Source organism: Crotalus tigris, unplaced genomic scaffold (genome assembly GCF_016545835.1).
Source record: "Crotalus tigris isolate CLP2741 ecotype Arizona unplaced genomic scaffold, ASM1654583v1 scf7180000017550.10884619, whole genome shotgun sequence".
Taxonomy (NCBI): Eukaryota; Metazoa; Chordata; class Lepidosauria; order Squamata; family Viperidae; genus Crotalus; species Crotalus tigris.
In genome coordinates, this window is record NW_024096468.1 from 3,909,175 (window position 1) to 3,933,855 (window position 24,681).

At 36.9% G+C, this 24,681-nt stretch overlaps 1 protein-coding gene across 2 annotated transcripts in view; it reads right to left on the bottom strand.

Annotated features, from left to right (window-relative positions):
* PLEKHA6 (pleckstrin homology domain containing A6) overlaps positions 1-24,681 on the bottom strand; it is a 182,034-nt gene that overhangs the window by 132,603 nt on the left and 24,750 nt on the right. The window lies entirely within an intron of this gene.

A 24,681-nucleotide genomic window follows, 5' to 3' on the forward strand; every position in this document is an offset into this window, starting at 1 on the left:
TCTCTCTCACCACCCCTCTGTGTTTCCTTAGTACTATAATAGGAGGCAGCCCTCTAGCTGTGCTACTGCAAACTAAGAACGCTCTGTAGTATTCACAAAGAGTAAATAATGAACTCCGTCAAATACAAACCTGTATTTCTATCTTATTCATAGAAACCATATGATGAAAGCTGATTAAATGCTCAGGCAAAGGGCAGAAATCTAACATTAAGTAATATATTTTAACATATTTGAAGAATTTCAAAATATGTCAGAAAGTGATTCTAGAGACTGTATAAATAAGGTGTGGGAGAAGTACAAAGGAGAAGATTTTCATTCACTGATTTTAAATCAATTGATTGAGGATTCAGGAGGTGGGGAACAAGCAAGTGAAAGATATCTCATGTATGAATAAGATTAAGTTTTTTAACACATTTTTAATTTAGTTTTTAATTTCAAAAACAGTTTTCAACTTTGAGGATATGCAAAATACCTTCAATCTAGTTCAGCGGTATACTTTAAAAAATGTGAGCGGTTTTTTTAAGGAAAAGGTTGATCATGTCAACTCGCTGCAACCCTACAACATGTCTTTTGAGAAATAAGCCCTGTTGTTCACTGTGCTTTTCTGCTATATGTAGAGGATTGGAGCTTTATTGTGAAACTCTTTTCATGGTGATAATGTCTGAAGCAAGTCTTACTGTATTTAATGAACGTCACTCCCAAATAAGTGCTGCAGCTGTAATTACATATTTGATAAACAGTAATTGGATTACTTTACTATGAGCTTAAACAATCAACAGTGTCAAACAGATGCCTTTTTACACAACTAATAACATGCGATAGAATAATTAATACGTTTGTTCTACCGGATTGTACTAACAGCAGCACCCAAGGAAGTCCATCATCCTATTTGTAATAAACTGCAGGGTGGAAATGTGGGAAGGAGCAATCCTTCTCATCAGAAGTATCATAGAAGACTTGGAACATAAACTTTCATCCTCCATCCATTCAAATCATATCCCATTCCCTTTTCTGACTTTTCCCATCAGGTGAACCAAGAGATATGGGGAAGAGGATTCAAGAACCCATCTGTGTTCACCAGCCTTAGAGAGGAAAATCAGATGCATTTTTTTCTGTTCATGGATGTTAGCCTTGGACCACTGAATTGCTTCCTTAATTATTAAGAAAATGGCACGTGCTAAATTGAGTGAGCCAAGGCTGCATATTCTCCTCTTATTTATTTAACATTTATGTTAAACATATCTTTTAAAAAGTTGGGTTGAAAGGTAAGCATAATTTTAAAACTGGAGGAAGAAACATTAATAACCTGAGCTAAACTGATGATACTACCATGATAGCCAAACATGCAAAAGATCTGTAAGCTATGGTAAGAAAAGTCAAGGAGCACCATGAAACAGTGGGGCTAAAATTAAAATTAAGACAACCACGCTAATGACGACAGGTAAACAATCATCTTTAGAATTCACAATAAAGATATTGAAGTGGTTGATAACTTCTGCCTTTTAGGATCAACCATTAATTGTAAAAGAACAAGCAGTTCAAGAAATATACTACAGACCAGCACTTGGTAGAGCAGCCATGAAAGAAAACATATTTAGATGCCATACAAAGATCAGAACAGCGCAAGCAATGATATTACCTCTGACACTTTAAACTATGAAAAGGCAGCATAGGAAGAGGGTGGACTAAGTTACAATGGTGATGAGTACAGTATTGGAAGACCTGAAAGACCGGTTACGGAGAAAGCATCATGGAGAAAATCTATCTATATGGCTGCTAAGAGTTGACTCTAATTTGATGCCACATAATCAATGTATTAAATTAATTCAGAAAATATTGTTACTCAAGTAGCCCTGATTTTATGACTTTGTGGAGGATATAACTGCCTGAGATCCAGAGAAAGGAATTGGGAGGCACTAATGTCTTTTTGTCATGAATGTTCTATTAATTAACCCCAAAATTTATTCAAAAGGATGTAACAGAATTTTTAAAGCAAAAGTTACTGCAACGTGATATTCTGAATCCAGGTAGTCTTTGACTTATGACCATAATTGGGGCTGGAATTTATTTTGCAAGTTACAGTTCTAAATCAAATTGGATCCAATTTTATGACAATTTGTAGAGAGATTGTTAAGGAAATTACACAGTCATCAAGTGAATCATGAGGTTATTAAGTGAATCTATCTCCTCCAATGGGTGTTTTTTCCCCCTCAGAAATTGGCAAAAATAGTCACAAATTGTATCATGTGATTGCAGGATGCTGCAACTGCTCATAAATGCAAGCCAGTTGTCAAGCACATGTGAATGCAGGAATGGTGCAATTGTCGTAAGTACACATAGTAAATCATTTTTTCTAAGGCCCCTGTAACTTTGAACTATCATTAAATGAATGGTTTGTAAACTGAGGACTATATGTAACATACCTCTGCATGATTAAGATACAATCCACATATGATAAAAACACACCATTTAGTATATTGTCATCATCATCTAAACCTTTCTAGTTTCTGGAAACAGTAAGTTCCTGATATATCATACCTGGTAGGAAGATTGTGCACAGGGAGTGATAGACATTGATTTGCCAGACTTTCCATCTAATTGAAAGTCAAAAAACAAAAGAAGTCTTGTAGCACCTTTTTAACTAATACATTTTATTAAAAGGCATAAGACTCGTCTGATGGTATCAGGTTTGGCTCACAAAAGCTTATGTTTTCTAACAAAATATGTTAGATGGAAAAGGTGCTACTGAACTCCTCATTTTTGACTACACCTCTCTCCATCTACAATATCTCACTGGAATTAATCAAAGAAAAGGTTTTTGATCCAAGCTAGTGGTAGGGAAGGGTCTAAACCAGGGGTAGGCAACCTTGGCTCTTTTATGACTCATGGACTTCAACTCCCAGAATTCCTGAGCCAGCATAGCTCATTCTGGGAGTTGAAGTCCACGGGTCATAAAAGAGCCAAGGTTGCCTACCCCTCATCTAAACTCTGGGTGCACGGGGCAATTCTGAATTGATTCCACATTCCTATTCCCAGAATGCTGCATTGGTAAAAATGTATTCTGCTGTTCCTACTACATCCACTTCATACTACAGTATGTCTACCAGCACCAACAAATCTGGAGTATTTATTTGGAAATGTATTAATCTCTAGATCTACCTTCAGGTATAGAATGTATATACTATACGTCTGTGTATGTGTTTTGTGGACATTTTAACCAGCTCTACTTTATACTATGCTTTGGACAGCAAATAAAACTAGAGTTTGCAGTGTTGTTGAAAATGCTCAATTTCATAAGTTACAGTTGCTGGTAAACATACATTTTCAAAGGCAAGGTAGAATTTCTTAAAGTCCACTTGTAATTAAGGTCTTCATATCCAGTTTTGAAAATATTTATCCTAGCTATGAATCATTTATGTCAATCCAGAAGTGCAATATTTCATCACTCGGTTTTGGAATATAGTATATTATCTAGAAGGGGCAATAATAGTCAAATTTATATGAAGTGTTGAACAGTTTCCTCTGACATGCTTGTATCCTCTGTGCTGATCGCACTGTGTGGGCTAGGCCTTTACACATGTTTCTCTTGGGACTTAAAAGAAAATCCTATGCAAACATAAGCCTGGCAGTGAGTCAGCAGAGCCAGTGCAATTCATAATAGCAGGTTCTTTGTGATACATGTAGAAATATACCTCTTTCCTACATATATTCAGTGTAATGCTATAGCACAAGTATTTGTATTGCATTTTGGGTGCCAAAATTACAGCGGAGAGATTTATCCCTTGAGGTTTTGTTTGTTTCAGTAAAAAATATTACTGATATTTGTATTCCATGACATCAATTTCTATTTGTGAGAAAATTCACATCATCTAGTACGATAACTGATCCAGTAGCATCAGACACTGATATCCCTTTGGCAAATGAATGCCATATACATCTACTAAAACCATGCAGCTATAATAGTGAGAACATGAAATTTAAAGAGAACTTTATATTTTGTATCAATTTCTTCATCTAATTCATCATTCAATTAAAAATGTCTGATGTTTATTTTACGTGAGCCACAGTTTCATGACATCTCTAAATTATTTTAATTCTAGTGATCAAATTGTTCCTGCATACTAGTCCTTCCATATAATTTCCAGCCCATCTAGATTGAGTGACAAAGTCTGAAGGAGGCATTTTCCTGTTTATCCACTGGCATCAAAAATTCTGTTTGTGTTCAGTTAGACATACTTAGGATTCCTCTTTCTATAGACGTGCATTTCCCTCTAATGTAATTTATTAAAATAAGGTGTTGAAGGTAGTAAATATACATTTCTAGGGACACTAAAGGTAAAGGTTTCCTCTGTTCAGTCATCTCCAACTTTAGGGGGCAGTGCCCCTCTCCATTTCTTAGCCGAGGAGCCAGCATTATCTGAAGACTTTTTCTGTGGTCATGTAGCCAGCATGACTATATGCCAAGGTGCCTGGGACGCTGTTACCTTCCCACCAAAGTGGTACCTATTTATTTACCCACATTTGCATACTTTTGAACTGCTAAGTGGGCAGGAGCTGGGGCAAGTAACAGGACTTTACCCAGTTGCACGACGCTGGGTAAGTTGTTGGACCTGGGCTGTCAGCTTTCTAGCTGACAAACTTAACATCTTTAACCGCTGAGGCATTGCACCCCCTCCCCCCCCCAAACACACAAGATAAATGTGCAATCTGAGTTTTAAGTCTAAATGAGGATTTATTCAAATAAGCATCCTGGATGACCAGAATCTGAATCCAGTTTTCTTATCTCAGGTTTCCTAATTATTACCCAACACAGAAGTGGTACAATATATTACCTCTCCCTGGGTTTTTTTTTTTCTACTTTTGTTCAGTCGTGCCCAGTTTTTGGAGAGTGTGTGAACAAGTCCCTGCAGGTTTTTTTGGGCAAGGTTTTTCAGAAATGGTTTACCATTGACTCCTTCCTAAGGCTGAGGAAAGCTGACTGGCTGAAGGTCACCCAGTTAACTTTATGCCAAAGGGCTAAAACTCATGGTTTCCAGTTTCTAAGCTGATGCCTTAGCAACTGCATCAAACGGGCTCTTGACTATATATTCTCTCCCTATTCTGTAAGGTGAAAATCATGCACCCTATGCACAGCATGTGAAATGGAGCCTGGTAATAGTCAATCATCACTGCTCCTGTTATTCTGGATGGTTGTTTATAAGCTATTCAGCTGGAGAAACCCTGGTATCATTTGAAATAGGGTTGGTTTTCAAAGCACATGTTGTTAAAGTTATTTTGACATTTATTTTCAGACAAACAATAAATTTGTTTCCTTCATGGGTCTGAAATCACAGTCATAATCACACTATTCTAAAAGGCAAATTAATTCATCTGAAAACTTTTTGGATGTGTTCTTGCTGCAAGCTGCAAGTCTTCCATGGTGAAATGGAAATTAAAGTAGATAACCTGGAAAGAAATCTCCAGAGTTTAATTTTATGGAGTAAAAATCTTGATACATTTTTTGTCAGAAACAGTGGGGATTTTTTTTTTTATCATAGACCACTTGATTTGTGCTAATTCAGTGGCAGGATCAGGATCAGGCATAGTCTGGACATCAGTGAACTGCAAACTGTACAGTAAAATATATGAAATGTGATTGTCATACAGAGTTCGGATTCCTGAAGAGTTGACATAAGCAATCCCAAACCTCATCATATCTTTTTTTTATATATGGGTAGCTTGTAATTGTGCAGGAAAGCTTACATTCAGGGCGGTGGATTATCAAAGCTTTTGTTATTGTTAGCTGTGTAGAAAATCTAGCAGGTGTAGGCTATGTTACATTTTAGCATATTGTGCTAAGTTACTATTTTAATCATTACTTGAACAAACTGCAATGGCTAACAAACTACATTAAAGCTTATCACAATGCAATAACCTGACAAAATCTAATCTTGTTATAGCTTTAAAAGATTTATAGAAGAGAATATTTGTAGCTCAGGATTGGGGTCCTTGGTGCTCTCTGAGATTGGTTGTTTTCTTGCAGAAAACTAGGTAACATATCAGTGCTAATAGGCAGTGGAATTCATTTTACACATTAGAACTCCATTTTATACATTAGTGGCTTGCCCTGTCAGTGTTGATGGAAGTAGTCTTGGTGGTTCCTTGATTGGGCTGTGGTTTACTATTAGCTTGTTTGTCTGCACTGGTTGTTCCTTGACTGGCGTATTATTTGCTTCATGATTGTTGGTCTGATGTTAATCTTGGTGTTAATCTCTGCTCATCTGGGTGTTGATTTCTGGTGAAGTGGTATTTTGGTATTTTTGTTTTCTTTTTGGCTTTTTGATTGTCTCTTTTGAATGATATTCATCATGTCTTCCGATTGCTAATTGGTGTTTATGAAAAACTTCTTAATTTCATAACACATGAACAGACTTAATCATAGTTTTAATTGGGAAACTATAAGTATCCTAGGCCAAGCCAAGTCCAAAAACGCTAGAGAATTCCTGGAAGCCTGGCACTCAAAACAAATGAACCTTCAACTGTCATATAGCATTAGCACTTATCCTTTTATACCACAATGCTTTACAGCCCTCACTAAGCGGTTTACAGATTCAGTATGTTGGCCTGAACAATCTGGGTCTTCATTTTACTAACCTCAGAAGGATGGAAGGCTGAGTCAACCTTGAGCCGGAGAGACTCGAACTGCTGAACTGCTGGCAGCCGGCAGTCAGCAGAAGTAGCCTGCAGTACTGCATTCTAACCACTGCACCACCATGGCTCAAACAGAGATAAACAACATAAACATACCATTCAAAAGAGACAATGAAAAAGCCATACTTAGAAATCAAGAATGAAGTTAATTCAGTCCTTACAATCCCAATTTATTTGTGGTAAAGCTACCCTCTTTTAATCTCAGTGCTGGTTAAATTACAAAGTCCATATGCTAACTCTGCCACAACTCAATTAAGCCTACAGTACAAACACAATCCATGAGTATTTGAAGTGTCACCCTAAGAAAATTCATTGAGAAAAGATCCACTGAATTTGAGGAAAATTAGTTCCTAACAATCTGATTACATTCCTAGGCCTGCTTTATGTAAGATACTAAAACAAAGCACTTTTGCTTTAGTGTGAAGTGTGACCTACTAACTAGCTATGTGATCAGGCTAGACTGGCACTAGGCTCATGTATCATGTTATTCCATAATATGGTCTGCTGATTAATGAACTCTGTGAACCAGCAATTGTTGTCTACTGATTGAGCTATTGTTAAATAAATTATTCCATAGTGCAATACACGCAACACAGTTTGGAATTTAAAATCAAACCAATTTGAGGTAGTGGGATTAAATTAATGTTTTCACAACATGAGACCATTATTGGCTTCCTACAGAGTTTCTGTCATCTTATACTGAATTTGTATCTTACTGTAATAATTGCAGCATGATCGCCACACCTGTTTGGCCACTGTTGACAGAATTACAGTAGTTGTGGGTTAAGTAAACAAAAATATTTCCAGATTGGAATGTGGGCTGAGGAAGCAGCCAAGGACACCTCCAACATTTCTTTCTGCCAATGTAAGGAGGATTCACTCTTACTTCCTCTAAGAGAAAAATGTTTCAGCTAAACCAAAATGTTCCCACTGAGGGGAAGACTTGATATTTTATACAGTACAGAGCTTGGCTCAACCTATCAAGTATTTGGCATAGTACAAAAGCTAAACACATTTGGCAGAATCTTCCCTGCGGTTTTTTGTTTGTTTGTTTGTTTTTTTAAGTGTGTAGCTTATCTGCTCCCCAAATCTGGAATGACAACAAACTGCAATATAGACAAATTTACATCAGCCAATGCCAGGTTTCAAAGGTCCGAGAACAGATACAAACTATAGTGCCAAGCAACAAATTGACTTGGCACCACATTTGCTTGTAGAGTCCACTTTATATCTATTTAAAATAGGCAAGGCAGTATGAGTGGATAGTTTATAGGAACTACTTTTAGGCAAAGGTCACACTTGTGATTTACTCTTAAACAGTGCATTGCCACTGCTTCCTTACAGATTTGTGTGAATATACAAAATGAAAAAAGTAGCAATATTGTTCCAAACCATCTGCCCCACATTAACTCTCAATATGTGCTTTTTGCTGATTTTGAGATTTGGATACCCATATTCCTTTTTGAACTTCCTAGTTACAAAAGATGTATAAGAGCGTTTGCTTTGCTATTTTGACACCCAGAAACAAGTGTGATGAATCTCAGAATCCCAGATGAAAGAAAGCAGTAATTATTAAATTGCTTTTTCTGTAGGCAAGTAAAGTGTTTTATTGCATATCTTGTCTGTGAAACAGGTTATTATAATAATCATTTTCATATATAGAAAAATGTGGTTCACATTAATTGGAAAGTGTATTTAATTCTTTTTCAGAGGTGGAGGCCACTTCCGAATTGGAATGAAAAATAAAACCATCAATTTGCCTGGCCTGACCAGCCTGTTTAGAATCTAGGATCCCTTTTGACAATTTGCTTCCACAAAGCCCAATATTTTATGATTACATCTGCCTGTTTCAATTGGTCAAAAAGCAACCAGAAATAAAACACGTATATTCAGTAAGATACACACAAGGTATCAATAGCTACTCTATTGCTAAGGTATTGGGAGAACACAGCTATTATTCAATTGTTAAATATTCATAGCCCACACTAAGGATCTCAGGATTAATGACAATTTATCAAGAACATAAAAAAATACAAGAGTAATAAAATTAAGTCATAGTTTCAATGAATGAAATAAGTGACAATACTAGAAAAGGACACATTTTCATAAGCAACAATAGATCACAGCTAGCCTGTTAAGATCCAAATGCTAAGTAAAAGGTCTGATCTTCATCAGAGAATGAAAAAACAAAGCTCTGGGGAAAGGCATTTCAAAGTCAGTATGCTACAAATCAGAGAAGACTTTGGCTCATGGGTAGAAGGCATCATACCTCTCCCAGTTGCACCGCACTGAGATCCTACCAGCAGCATAGAGCACAGGTCCCCAACCTTTTGGGCACCAGAGACCGGTGCCATGGAGAAAGGTTTTTCAGCGAACTGGAGGGGGTGTGGTTTTGAATACTGCCTGCATCCAGAGAATGGAGCTTTGCTTGTGTGTGCAGCCCGATTGCTGGCATGCAAGCAGTTGATGGACTTATATGCCTGTCAGTCTTGCTATTTTGTACCAGTTGCATGAGATTCATTGCAACAATCTCACCAGGAGGTTGCCAGAACGTACTTATTGGGGCCATGAAACGTACTGTATGTCTAGGAGATATTGTAGCAGTGAATCAGTTATAGCTACACTTCAGCTTCAGTTGATAGCTCCTCTTACAAGGTTACAGAAAAAAGAGGGGTCCATACAGAGGTAAGGTCTTGCCCAGTTCCAGAATCCATGAACTGCCAAGTCATACTGCTTTTATCTCACCCTCTGTTTATGGCTCTCTTCCATTATCACATCTACACATCTGTTCAACATGTCACAATTCACCTTAATGCCAGCGACAAGTACAGCAAGTTCCATCTGCATATTGGTGAGCCAATCCTTTAAATCCACACTCAGCTTCTGTATCCAGCAAATGATGGCTTATTCAGTAAACCATAATTTAGTACAAAATGCAAAGCCAGCTATTCTGCTTTTTTATATTGGATTTTCTATGGCAGGAAAAAATACTAAGGGGGGGGGGATAAAAGTGGAAGATATTCCATATATGTGTCTGTGTGTGTGTCTATGTATATCTCTATTTCTATCTCTATTTATCTATCTATCTATATATCCATCCAGTGGTGGGATTCAGCCATTTGCACCACTTCGGCAGAACTGGTAGCTAATTTTTTGTTACCCAGGCCCAGAATGGACTTCCAGAAGTAGCATCCACACAAAGAACCGGTTGTTCACATATTTGAATCCCATCACTCTGTCTGTCTGTCTGTCTGTCTGTCTGTCTGTCTATCTTTCTATCTCTTTCCAATGAGTACCAAAAATGATGAGTATCAAACAATTTTTCCCATAAAGAATAATGTAGTAACTTGATAAGCATGCACCACACCCACCAACCCACCCACACCCACCCACACCCACAGAGAAAGAGAAAGAGAGAGGGGGGGAGAGAATGGTACCTTGGTACTCAACTGCTTTGAAACTCATTGACTCACTATATTATTCCTTATGGAAAATATTTGCTTGGTACTCATCGTTTTTGGTACTCATTGCACTTCCCAGAACTAATTAATGATGAGTACTGAAGTACCACTGCATATGTATGTATGTATGTATGTATGTATGTATGTATGTATACACCCATACTCTGGGTTAGGGATATGTAGCACTTCAGATCAGAAGACAAAATGATCCTCTTCTTAGACATACTGCACCTATTTTTTTCTTTTGAAAAAAAAAAAAGAAGTAGTTTTCCTAGGCTTGCCTAAGAGATGCATGATTCCAAGAAATACCCATTTGAGTTGAGGAGACAGACAGGATGTGCCAAGATGCTTTAGAGGAGGCCCATACACTGACAGCATCTCCTTGGCCCAGATGGGTATCTTCCTGAGTCTGTGTGGTTACAATGCAAACTTAGGAAAAGGTGCAGCTTCTTTCAAGAGATGGTGACAGGTGTGCCTTGCATGCCCACTCCAAAATATTTTTGTCTTTCAGTCTGAAGCCTTAAATATCTCAGGTCTAGCAGGAGGGATATGGGTCATTCCCAAGCCTACCTCTGTCTTAATTTTTTACACATGTATTATCGATTATTTATTTGATTCATATATCTTTTTCCAGGAGCTCATAGTGGCATTCAAAGCAGTCCCTTCTGATTTTTTTCTACATAAACAACAATGTGAGAAGCTGGGCTGAGAGTGTGAGATTGTCCTAAAGTCACCCAAAGAGTTTCCATGGTTGAGAGTAGACTTGAACCTGAGTCTTCCCAGTCTCAGTCTAATACCTTAACCACTATATGAGACTCTGATATTTAAGAATTTTTTTTCACCCTTCTCTCTAATTCATATTTGTGAATTAGTGGCTTTATCTCAGCAATGGTGCAATAGTGTTCCAGTGATATCTCTCTTTAAGAGATGTTTGGTTGGCTCTCACACTGTTTATTTCTAGAAGCCCAGAAAGCTCCTCCTGTTTATTTTATTTAAGACTATCTTTAAAAAAAAGACTATGTTTCTTATAAACCAATCATGGCCCGGAAGGAAGGAAGGAAGGAAGGAAGGAAGGAAGGAAGGAAGGAAGGAAGGAAGGAAGGAAGGAAGGAATCTTTTGTTGCTGAAGATAAAATAGGCTATAAATACAACCATTTTATATAACAAGTCATTTTCATAATGCATGTTATAATAGATTTAATCCTGGCTTGGTAAATGCAAGCTTGGCTAATAAAAAAATCAAAACATTTGAGAAACATTTCTCAAATTTCTCCTATGCCTTTGCTGGAAGAGAAGAGCCCGAGGAACCTGGTAGCATATTCCTGCCAAAATAAACCATGTTTTATTGCAGTGTTTAAATCTTACTAAAGACACCTCCATCTATTATTAGTATACTACATTAGCATGGTAATTTAAATATGACAAATAAATAATTGATTCATATTTGCTGTACAAAAACATTGTTTTGGTCTGGAACAATATGTGATGTGAGAACACAGGCTTGGCAGCTATTTATCCTCAGCACAGAGGGTAACTTCATTAAGACATTCTTAGAAAACAAATAAAACATATTGGCCTGAAAGTGAACTCAAGGCTGTCTGTCTCCACCAGCCTCTTGCAAACATGGCCAATATTTTAGCTGGAATGAGTAGACTTACAGCTCTTATCTCTCAGCCAGAAAGGATTTTAGCAAGCTGTCTGCAAACCCTCAGCCAAGGTTACAGATTGGCATGCAAGGTCTCACCTTCCTGACCTTAGATTTCAAAACTAATAAAGACACTGCTTAATTTATTTTTGTTCTCATCACTTATTTTTGTTCACATATGGAAATGCCTGTCTGAAAAAAGAATTTATTGATCTGAAGAACATTTGCCTTCAGGAAAAACAGCTTCTGAACATGGACAATTCTTACCTTCAAACATCTCCTGCTAACCTTTGAATAATTTGAAGCTGGTTTTTAGCACATACTGCATAGCTATTGAATAAGGAGCTGGTAAAATATGTTGGTAGGATAGCAATTTCTGTGAGGAAGAAGTAATTTCAATTGAACAGTTTTTCTCCTTACAGTCTGGTCAAGCTTTATTGTACCCAAACACTTATCTGGAACCAAGCACATTCAATTTGTAATCTTTCATTGGTGCTCATGGTCTTCAGAAAATCAGATAGCCACATAAATCCTGAGAAGTTTTGCAGTATTTCAATTTACACACTATTTTTAACCTCAAGTTTGAAATTTTAAAAAGTGGTCTTCTGAATAAATAACACATCTATACTCTGAATCTTCCCCTGGAAACATATATTCTACCTGCTAGATAGATAAAATCAGCCAGTAGGTGTTGAATGTTTCTATATCTATCCATTAATGCACTGTGTGAATTGGTCCTGAGTCAGAGAGAGAGACATGAGATTTCACAATGACTCCTTCTTCTGAGAAGTTGAGGGAAGTTGCACATTTCCATTCCTGTGTGTCTTCATTGCATATTTTTATCACTAGCACATTCTTTAATTCTACAGAGTTCATAAAGGAAGGTCCAATTTAGATTGATGAAAAGGTGGAATCTGTTCTATCTGAAATTCATTGGCATGACTCAGCAAGTAAGGGGAGCTTGCAGCTAGACAAGAATGAAACAAGAGTTGTGAGCGACTTCTAGTCAATCATCTAGTCTTCCGCAGAGTTCTTGCTGCTTCCTGCCCACATTCTTAGTCCCTTCTGCTCATGAGCTCTACATAATTCATTGTGCTCCCAATCCAACCACTCCAAAGAAGAAAATACCCAAGTAAACAATTTGCCTCATAAAGAACTGGCAGAAGATTCCTAGTGAACTCAAAAAACTGGAAGACAGAAGAAATGAAGCTGAGGGGGAGGGCTGAGTTAGGTTGAAAAAGCAGCATGGCTATTCATTGCAGTTTAGATGAACTGCAACACAATGTGCTACTCATAAGCCAAATACAAGAAAACTGAACTACTGAATGCTCAGTCTTTTTCTTCTTCAGTTTTCATATTTACAGCTATTCTCAATTTTCCACATCCTGTATTATAAAGCAGAAATGGACTGCCTAAGCTCTCAGGTACCCCACTTGTGCCTCAAAGATGCTGAGTCTGTGCTGCAGAAATTCATTGGTACAATTTTCAGGAAAAAGATAATAAGAGGAGGAATGGACTGACAAGTCACACAAGCAATAAAATGCTTTGATTCCTACCCTTAAACTTCACCAGAAAAATCCCAAAGCCCAAATAAATGCTCCCTCCCCTCAGTAAAGGTATCACATTACTAGAAAGTCTTATGCAAACCACTGTGGCTCCAATGTGGAAAATATTACTATCTTTGCTACAAGAGATTTTACATTTCTTATAATTAGTATAATAATGTTTAGTCCCAGATTTACCCCTTGGTCAACTACAGTCTTCCTGTAGTTGTAATTCATTATTTTCTAACATATCTCAAGGATACCTAACTGGGCAAAGCTGATTTTACTGAAATAAATATAGTACTGCTTAAAGACATTTGTGAAAATAAAATATTGGTATGGTTCACTTCTAACACTATGAGAACTCTAGTTCAAGTCTAAGTGTACACCACATCTCCTGTTACAAGAATGTGGTGTTGACATTCAATAAGAATATTTTGATTGATAAACCTTTAATGATAAAGATGGACAGTTCCTGCAAATTCAGCCTACAGAATTCCCAATCAGACTGGCTGACCACTGCTGCAACATCAGGGAGTTGGTCCATACTTCTGCTGGGCATCGAGACTAGAAAAATCTGAATTGGAAAGCTCCATGAAATGTATATAAAACTTATTGGGGGAAGCAAAGGAAGAATGCCAATATGATTGCTACATAGCGAGGAGTTTGCCTGTGAGAGTTAATGAGAAATCCTGGCTTTTTTAAAGGGTATATTCAATATTGGAAATATTTCCAGAGATCCCTTAAGATGACTGCTGTTGGCAAAATGAACAATAGTTTCAAAAGATTCTGGAAGTAATGGGTGTCACAAGATCCTTTTTAAAACCATTATCCAATTAGACTCAGATTCAAGAGAGAGAAAAATGCATTGGATACTGGACCAAGTGGTTTATTTATTTCTTCCTCTAAGTAGAGAGACTTTTAATTTTGTAAAACAAAGGGTTTTTCTTTTATAAATGGTAAGGTGCAATGCATAAAAATATCTGTGTAAATATTCCTATTACTTATATTCTACACTGCATTACTATTTCTTCTATATTCTTATATGCCTCTATACTATATTTTATTGCTATTACATCTATACTATTACTATCACTATTACAATTATCTCTATACTATCTCTTCTATACTATATGTACTATTACAGAGCCTATTCTATCTTAATTAGTCTTTCTTCTACTTTTTTCTTCTCTATTGTTGCTTTTTCATGTTCAGTCATCAAATTAGATGACTGCAATTGCTGTGGGGGAGGAGGAGAAAGATGATGGTGATGCTGAAAATGTTTTGCATCCTTTTGAGGCTATATAATTATTAGCACTAAGCAGATGCAATTTTACCTGCAGATCTGGCCTTCTCTCCTCCTGTTTTCCTGGATTCATTATGTAGAGCAGGGTCAATTATAAACATTTAATTTCCCTTTATCTGATGTTCAACTTCCTTGCAGTCATTAACATTCCATAAACATAATTAATGGATACCTAGCAGAAGAAAAAGATATAAATCCATATTTTGCAATTGTGTTTACAAAGACTTTCTAATTTAGCGCAATTAGTGCTCAATATTTAGTTGTTCTTTTTTAATGCAAAGATATTTTCATCTAAAAGGAGCAAAGCTTGTGTAACAATGTCATATTTCTACAGCACTCAGATGGCATCATATCTATGGGTGGCAAAAGGTAGGGAATCCCATCCTAGCAATTCTCCTTTATTTCTGAACACGTGCAATTATTTCTCAAGGACAGTATATTTATTTCACTATTAAAAACATTTACCTGCTGATTCTCCCTGCTAAAATCAAGCCTTTAAACATTAATAAATAATTTTAAAATAATCAATAGCATTTGCATTAAAATGGATGGTAAAAAGAGAATATGAAATAAAATCTGTCTATCATTTAGCAGGGTTCTCATGTGTAAAAATAGGTTTTTTGGCAAATGCCTTTATAAGAATAAGCACCATTCAAATATTAGAAGACCATAAAAAGCAAAACAAAAAGAAATAAACCATCTATAAGGAAAAGTAGCTTTCAAAAACAATATTGTTTCCTTCTTCCTCAGGCAAACTTCTAATTAGATGTAACTTGCAAACATACAGAATTATCGGCACAAGATAATGGAAATTGGGCCAAATTCCAGCAAATTCAACAACTAGCTTAACATCCCATGGCATTTAAAGAGCTTGGATTCTACCAGAACATTTATATGTTGGGCAGAGCAGCTCTTAAATGGCCTACAGTGACATTTAGAATATTCAGAAAGAAATTTCCTTCACAGCCACCCCCAAGAGCACCCAATCCCTGACCGGACATGGCTTTGGGTATTGAGAGTTGGATAGCTCCTAAACACAGGATATGTTCTTGGCAGGAAGTAAAACATGTGAGAATAGGAAACTTAATGGGGCCCAAAAAAGTCACTGCCAGCAGGGAGTGAAAGAAAGTATTGACAAGAAAAGACTGGCATCTTTCCCAGCCTAAACCAGTGTTTACAGCTAGTTTTAAAAGGACAAATGAAATAATTCAGCATTTCTAGTACTTAAAACACTTTATATAGTCTCCCCTTGTCTCTTTGCCATTGATAATTTATCAATATCATAGAAAACATTTTATCAGATTTTAAGACATTGATTTGCTAGCTTGATTCATACCAGCTTTTCATATTCAATCAACATACAAAACAGTAGTTATAGAGAGAGATTACTTGCATATGTTCAGAAGAGAAAAGAGAAATAATTCAGAAGTGTAAGTTTGCCTTATCTTCTGCACATAATGACAAATCCTACTTTGTCAGTACATTTAAATCTGCGCATTCCTTGGACAGCAAAGATGACAAGCAAATAGTGGAGCGTATAAAAGCACTGGAAGGCAAAATCATAAAATTCCACCTTACTTATTTCGGCCATGCCATGCAATCAAACTCACTGGAAAAGGCACTTATACTCGGAATGGTCAGCAATAAAAGGAAATGAGGCCACCAAAAATATGGACACATCAAAGCTGACAGAGCCATACAAAGATCAGAAAATGTGAGATCGCCTATCCACAAAATTGCTGAGAATTGGACATGATTGAACAGATAGCATCAACATCGTAGGCTTGGTTCAGATGAAACCCAACTACAATTGACACTAAAGCACGAGTATGAGTAATCTTCAGACATCTGTGCTCTTCCTCTTCATACGGTGACATTTGACCCTGGCTTACTTAAAACCAAATTGAATAATATAAATAGATTACAAATTTCCAACATGCTTCTTACGGTTGACTCAGGAAAAGAGGATATGTATATAAATTCAAGGATTGCTACCACTTGTGCATGTTCTGTGTGTTTGAATAGTATCAGTGCATTTTTAATTTAGTACAAACATTTTAGGAACTAATATGCAGAATTACAGTTACTGTACACTTCAAATGGATCTATTTTAGCATTCCAAAGTATTCATAATAACATAGCATATAACACATATGCTAACTTGGGTGGCTTTAAAAGAAATCTGGATAAATAATGAATAGTCAATGGCTACTGGTCTCAACATTACTTCTAGGTTAAGACTAGTGGGGCTCCAAATAATAGTTACAGGCAGTGGTGGGATTCAGCCAGTTCGCACCAGTTCGGCAGAATCAGTAGCTAATTTTTTGTTGCCCAGTCCCAGAATGGACATCCAGAAGTGGCATCCACAAGAGAACCAGTTGTTCACATATTTGAATCCTACCACTGGTTACAGGAGATAGTACTGAGAGAAGAATATGACTGTACCTCCTGCTTGTGGTCATTCCAGAGACTTCTGTTTGGCCATCATGAGAAACAAAGTGCTAGATTAAGGTGGACTTTATGTTGTTATATGTTCTTATGAATATTCTAGAGGATCCTAGCTCCTTACTGAATATCACCTTGTTCAGATGCACACTTAAAACATCCTGATATAGGTATAAACTTAAGATAATTCACAAATCAATCTTTGCAAAGCAAAGGACTATTCTTGAAATGACATGTGTTCATAAAAATAGCACTTCTGTATTAACTATTCTCTCCTAATCCTGTTTAGTGAATATCTCTGTGCAGCTTCATAAGCCTTTTTTATCCCCTGCAAAACAAACAAAGAAATAATAGAACACTTGATTAATGTTAAATCAAGTGCATGTAGCATCAAGTACTGAATAAATTAACAACTTCTAGCTTCATACAATCTCAGTCTATCTAATTAATAGACCTAAATTAGATTTGAAGAAGAGGCCATTTCTCTGTGGAGAATGTATAATACCAACTAGAAAAGACACAGCTTCATCAATACCGAAATGAGTAAAAAGTAATCAAAGAAGTAATCTCAAATGGCAGCTATCTTCATGATTTGGCAAGGGAGTGGTAAAAAAGTGGCAATTGCTGTAGACCAAATGCTATCTTAACAATAGCAACTAAAAAAACATCTATCTAATACTGATATCTTCATGGTATTGAAGAAGCATCAATTTAACGCAGCAAGAAATTAATTAATGCAATCTTTTCTTCATAAAATACAAGCAGGGTTTGTATACTATGTTAAACTAGCTCTTCCAAACCATAGTTTCTTAAACAAACCCTGGTGGCTAGTTCATGAATATTTCATTATTTATTTGTTAACATTTTTATACCACCCCATATCCAAAAGTCTCTGAATCATTTACAATCAAGCATAAAGCAAAAGAAGATGGTAGAGGACAGGAAGACCTGGAGGAACGTTGTCCATGGGGTCGCGATGGGTCGGACACGACTTCGCAATTAACATAAAGCAAAAGTTGCCCAGAAACACTATGGGTTAGCGTTAACCATATATATCACATTAAATTAATATACAAATAATTTTGCGGTAAATGTTACATAGACTGTATGGGGCAACAAGGACTGTAGCTCTGAAACTTAATTTATCAAAACCCAAGCTATTATTTTTGATAGGAAAAACTGAACAAATGTAGGCAAGTTATAAATAAGCAGCAAAAAATAGAGGAAGTAAATTAATCTGTACTATGTAGGCGGAATGTTTACTAAAAATGTATGGAGAAGTTGTAAAACATGCAACTACTGACAAAAAGGTAATGGGCATTAAGTCATTTGTTGCAAAGGGTGACTGTTGATTTAATGAAAATGACTATATATTACAAAGCATGTTTTTGCCCAGTTTGATATACTGAACTGATAAGGTGACCAACTTTTTTACAACAAAAAGGAGGACACGAATAAATTTAAGAAAAAAATATCATAAATAAAAGAAACATTGTATTTATTGCAACAATAATACAGAATACACTATAATATGATAAATGCATAATAAAAAACATTTGTAACAATAACATTTTATATTGTAATTATGCTTACATGCCTATTAATTATTTAAATGAGTACTTTTCAATTGAATGAATTTTTTTTGTCAATGTATCATCTTCTAACAATATATTGGAAATATCTGAACAAGAAATATCCTTCATATTGAATTTTACGGCAACTGCTGCAGCTAGAGTATCAATATTCAATCTCGATTTCTCACTTGTCCAAAAATCTACATGGCTGGACTGCGCAGGGGTGGGCGGCGGAGGCAGGTGTTGTGAGCCAGGCGCTCCAGGATGGCCATGTAGATGCGCAGGGTGAGGTGGTGGCAGCACAGGTCAGCACTGCGTAGACCACCAGCTGGCGCAGCCCATGGAAGGTCAACTGCCCGCCGCGCCCCCGCCCACAGCCGCCCCGCCAGCACTGCTGCCCTGCCGTGGAGAGCCGGCCCTACGGCTAGCAAAGCGCCAGCCACGCCAGCTCCGGCCCTGCAGCTGCCCCCCCAGCACCACCGCTGCCCCTGCCCATCCCCGCCACGGAGCCGGCTCTACCGGGATACGCAGGGTGGACGGTGGTGCTGCCCCAGCACCACCATCCACCCTGCGCATCCCCGTAGAGCTGGCCCCGTGGCTTGCAAAGTACCAGCCGCACCAGCTCCAGCCCTGCAGCTGCCCCCCCAGCTGCCCCCCAGCACCACCGCCCCCCCAGTCACCCCCAGCACCACCGCCCCCCCCTGCCCATCCCCGTAGAGCCGGCCCCGCGGCTTGCAAAGCACCAGCTGCGCCGGCTCTGGTCCTGCAGCCACCCCCCCCAGCCGTCCCCCAGCACCACCGCCTACCCTGTGTATCCCCGCGTAGAACCGAACAGGGAAGATCAAGTGAAACTTACTGCTCCAGTCTCCTCCAGCTATCTTTGGAACTAAGAAGTAGAAGATCGTGTAGTTGGGTAACAGTGAGGGGTGCAAGTTCCTGCAACTTGCACATGCAAAGTTTGCCGCCCGGGTGTTTTGGCGCGCTCAGCAGCAATTCCTATTGGCTTTCGAAAGCCAATAGGGGTAGTAGATGCAAAAGTTGAAAAAAAATTAAAAAAAAGGTCCCGGAACGCCTTCTGAGCATTCTATGAGGAAACAAAAGCCCTGCAGATTAGTCGTCAAAAAGAGGACATTTAGGAGGACATTTTTGAGAGAGGACAGAACTCCCAAAAGGAGGACTGTCCTCCCAAAAGGAGGACGGTATATGGAAAAGGAGGACATTTAGGAGGACACTTTTCAAGGGAGGACAGAACTCAAAAAAGGAGGACTGTCCTTCCAAAAGGAGGACGGTTGGTCACCTTAGAACTGAGAACAAGGTATACTAGAAGTATGAACCTAAGTGGCAATGGGGTACTTAAATATGCATGGTAAAATAAGAAGAGATAAGTTCAAGAATATATGCATGCTGAATGAACATGAACTGAACTTCAGAGTGAGTAATCAATACAACTACATAGAAATAGTTTAGCCATATAACGGGAAGGAATAACATTTGAGCTGCAAAGCAAATATATGAAAGAAGAGTGAGTGGATCAAGAGGAAGTCTTGGATGGAACTGATGAGATCCTCAAAAAGAAAATAGGTGAGAAGTTTAAAGAACAAAAAGCAGTCAATGAAATGGTGCACTTAGGCAAGCAAGATACAAAGGTATGAAGAGATGTAGTGATTGGTACTTGTGTAAATTAAATTTAGCTACATATTGTTTTTTCTTTCTTTTTACATTATACTTTTCTTTGTTTACTATTCTTTACTCCTTGCTCATGTTTTGCATTTGTATTAAGAGTGCTCGCTCCAAAAGAGAATAGTATGATGGGTATATCTATATGTCAGTATGTACTACATTCCTTACATTCCCCAAACCACCAGTTTTATACAAAGCATAAGTTGCCATTATTCCCAAAGCAACTCTAGGGGATGTACAACAAAATAATGAATCCCTTTTAAAAACAAGAGAAAATCAATAATAATGAGAACAATATTAAATATTACTTCAGGGAAAACAACACCATTTCTATAATTAAAAAAAGCCAATCTCCTGCTGGCATTCCGCAGTTCTTAATGCATGCAGCAAAATCATACTTGATAATCTCAAATGACGAATTTGAAATGTAACTGTGAAGATAATATAATATTTATCTGAAAAATGTATTCACTGCAGTTTCATTAGAATGGTGAACACAACTGACTGAACTAAAAATTCAGAAGACAAAATAACATTTAAATGTAATCAAATGGCTTAACTCTAAATTGTTGATTAAGTGTATATGTATAAATGTAGAATTTAAAATATTCAAAGAATATAATATCTATTTTGGTAGCTTTGAGTTAGTTTTGATACCTGGAAAATCTTGGCTGCATTTTTGGAAGTAGTTTACCATCACTTTCTTCTTATTGCTGAGAGAAATTGACTGACTGAAAGTCACCCAGTTGGCTTCACGCCTAAGAACTCATAAGTCTCCCAGTTTCTAGCCTGGTGCCTGTAATCATTACACAAAACTGTCTTTCATAACTTTTAATAGTCTATGTAAATAAGATTTTTTTTTAAAGCTAGTGTTGGAAACAGTTCTAAAATTAAATTATCTCCTTGGCTAATCTTAGTGCAATGAGTTTTTCCAAGCCTCAAATATCATGCTAACATGCCTTTCTATCTCTAGTAAACATAACCCAACATGTTTGCAGTATGGCAGTTTCAAAACCAGTTTCATCTTCCCACATGTATCTGACTTAGCATAGCTAAGGGGCTAAAAAATAGATCTGCTTTAGGAAATCCCTACAGGGATATTTACCTAACTCTCTCTCTGTGTCTCCTTGTCCCAGCCCTCCTACCCAGGGACAAAAAAAAAATTGCCACAACATCTGAAATAATATTAAAATGACACCACTGCCTCTCCAATATCTTATATAACTAAAAACATTTTACCACAAATATAGGTTGGCCTAGACATTGGTACATAACCACAAATCCATCAATCTAACTTGGTTTTCTCAACTTTTGCAACTTTTAAGACATGAAGACTTCAACTCCCAGAATTCCCAACTCAGCACAGCTGGCTAGAGAATTTGGGGAGTTGAAGTCCATACATCTTAAAGTTGCTAAGGTTGAGAAACACTGATCTAACCTCCACCACTTCATAAGGTAATGATCCCAGTCTTCAGTGTTATCAATAGTTCTTAGCCTCCAAATTCTAGTCAGTGAGAGATGTAAAAATGGAATTGCCATGCCATTGCTGCAGACTGACAACATGAACTGTTGCTTTGCTGTAAACTAACTACTAGGCTGTAGATGATAATAGGACTGAAGGATTACAGCCCAGTTAGTTGTTGTCTCATTTCTCGAATGGGAGCTGCCCAGAGTTTGGTATAAGATGAATGGCTACATAAACATTTTAAATAAATAAATAAATTTCCAATGCCTATATTTCTTGAGACTGAGAGGAAAAAGCATGCCTTACTGATGAGCAACAGTGGAGAACTCAAAGTCTGCTACAAATTATTGATTACTGAATAAAACAAATATTGCTTGCTTAATAGACCATCCAATGTCAAGATCTGAGTAGAAACTCTGATTCTTACCAACTTGTATAACATCTGTAATTTGAACAGCAAATGTTTGCCACATTTTTTGGAAGAAGTAATCCTACAATCATGCTAAGCTCAGCAGTCATGTATACATTCAAAAGCAATTCTCAAATAGATGTGTAAAGGAAGTGGAGAAAACCAATGCTATGTAAATATACCAGTTAGGCATTGTGCAGACACACCTTCAATCCATTCCTGGATTAGCAAATCTGCTAAACCTAGGCTACTTTGATTTAGACTCATTTTGTTATATTAGTATCTAAAATTAATAAGTATTAATTTTAAGAACAATGTGCCAAATACTAAGCCAATGGTTTCTAAAATATAAGATATTTTGGCCATTGCAAAGTAAAGCAGAATCCAGTCTATAATATTTTACTATAATATAATTCTTGATTACTATAATTTTATTTCAGGCTGCATTATATTAAGACACAAAAACAGGGATTGTGTCTTTAAACCACAAGACTTGGCCAGATGAAACCAAAAGGCACACATTGTACAGAATTCTATAAGACCTTTAGTAGTAGTTTACCAGCCTGTAGATTTTAATGACATAGAATCTTTACATTGAGTAATCCTTGTTAGCTGGCTAATATTACACTAATCTTTCACCAATGAGAAAATAAAAAGAAACAAAATTCACAAAAGAAGCATAAGAAAATAAGGGACACAACTGAAACAAAAACAGTAGAGAAGCATTTTCAGGAAATGTCATTAAACACATTAGAACCAGCAATAGAAATCCATAATGAATGATGTCAGAAAGAGGAAACTAACAAGGGAAATAACTTAATGTTGGATGACAAGATAGTTAAAAGACTACTAATGAGATTGCAGTAGGCATAGGGTAGATACTATGACATCACTGATGTCACCAACAAGAGAGTATGAGTGTCAACACAGCAACTTCTGTTATCACACGTATAGATGCACAAAGATTCAGTGAGGTGCTTTGTTTTGAAAGCCTCTTGAAATTCAGAGAAATTTTGATATTAAAACAGCAGAGCACTCAAAACATTATTTTTGCGAAAAGTAGCTTTTCACAAAGATAGTGAAATGACAGATTAAACTGATGGAAGCATTAAAGTAGAACTCTTTGTCTCCACAAGACACCCCAACAATTGTCTTGTTGAGACTGCTATGTCACATTTTTTCACATCTCTTAAAAAATCTCTGTCTCCACAAGACACTCCAACAATTGTCTTGTTGAGGCTGCTGTGTCACATTTTTTCACATCTCTTAAAAACCTTATTCCAAAAGGTTGGAATAATTTTATTCCCTTAGCTGCCTTTTTGGAAAGGCTGATTAATGTGCAGCTTGACAACTTTCAAGTGATGACACATACATTTCATCACATAATATTTTTTGTATCACCCCCAAATAAGAGGGTACTGTATTCAAGCATAAAACTACAAAAAATGTTTGACCTACTAATATGAATCAGATTTAACTCCTACCTCTCCTATTCACAGAGCCAGTCTGTTTACAAGGGGGGGGGGAGAGAAAAGTTAGCAAGTTTTTAGAAAAAGAATAGAATAGGGATTTCTGGGAGAGGTATGTTGAATTGAAAACAACTATTTGAAAGCAAAGCCAACAACCTTCAGAATGGGAAATCAAATCCTACAACATTATCCAACTGAATTAAAGATTAAAAGTGTTAGAAATAAAAGAAAGGAATATAAAATTAGTTTATTTCATCAAGGTTAAATAAGACTCTCTTTTTTTGCAATGTTATAGCAATCCTTTATGGACTTTCTGCTGACACTAGGATTGAAAAATGAATATTTTATGGATTTGCTTATAGATAAAGGATGGGATTTGGGATGAAAAGATATTTGTTTGTAACCTTATAGGGGGTGAAGACTTATTCTATTTGTTGCAATGAAGATTAGAAGTCTCTTCTTTATAAATTTCTTTTCTTTATTGTATAGGTGCTGAAACTTGCAAGACACAATTGTTAAATGTTTGGAATTTTGTTTATGAAAAGAAGTGAGATGGTTTCGATGTGCTAGTGAGAAAAATACATTGGTATACCCCACTGCATTTTGCACAACTTCCTTTTCAATACTTTTCCAAAAGCAGACTATCATTGATACTTTTATCTCTAGGCTCTCATTACTATTCCATCCTTCTGGATAGCTTTTGGGTGATTTTCTAATTGTGTCCAGCTGTCTCATTTTTATTTCCAAAGTTCATTGCTAAATTTGATTGAGCCCTGCCTATTTCATTTTACCTTAATTAAGTCCTGCCCATTTCATTTTACCTGTGATTCAAGGAAAGCCCAGGAAGTTTATTAAGGAATACTGATACACTTGTGAAACAATATACTCTCTCATCCTCTTTTTATCATGAGGGTACCTTTAAACAGCCTCTCTCAATCTGATGTTACCAGACCTCAGTTATAAAAACCTGGAAGGAAGACCTCTCTATAAAAT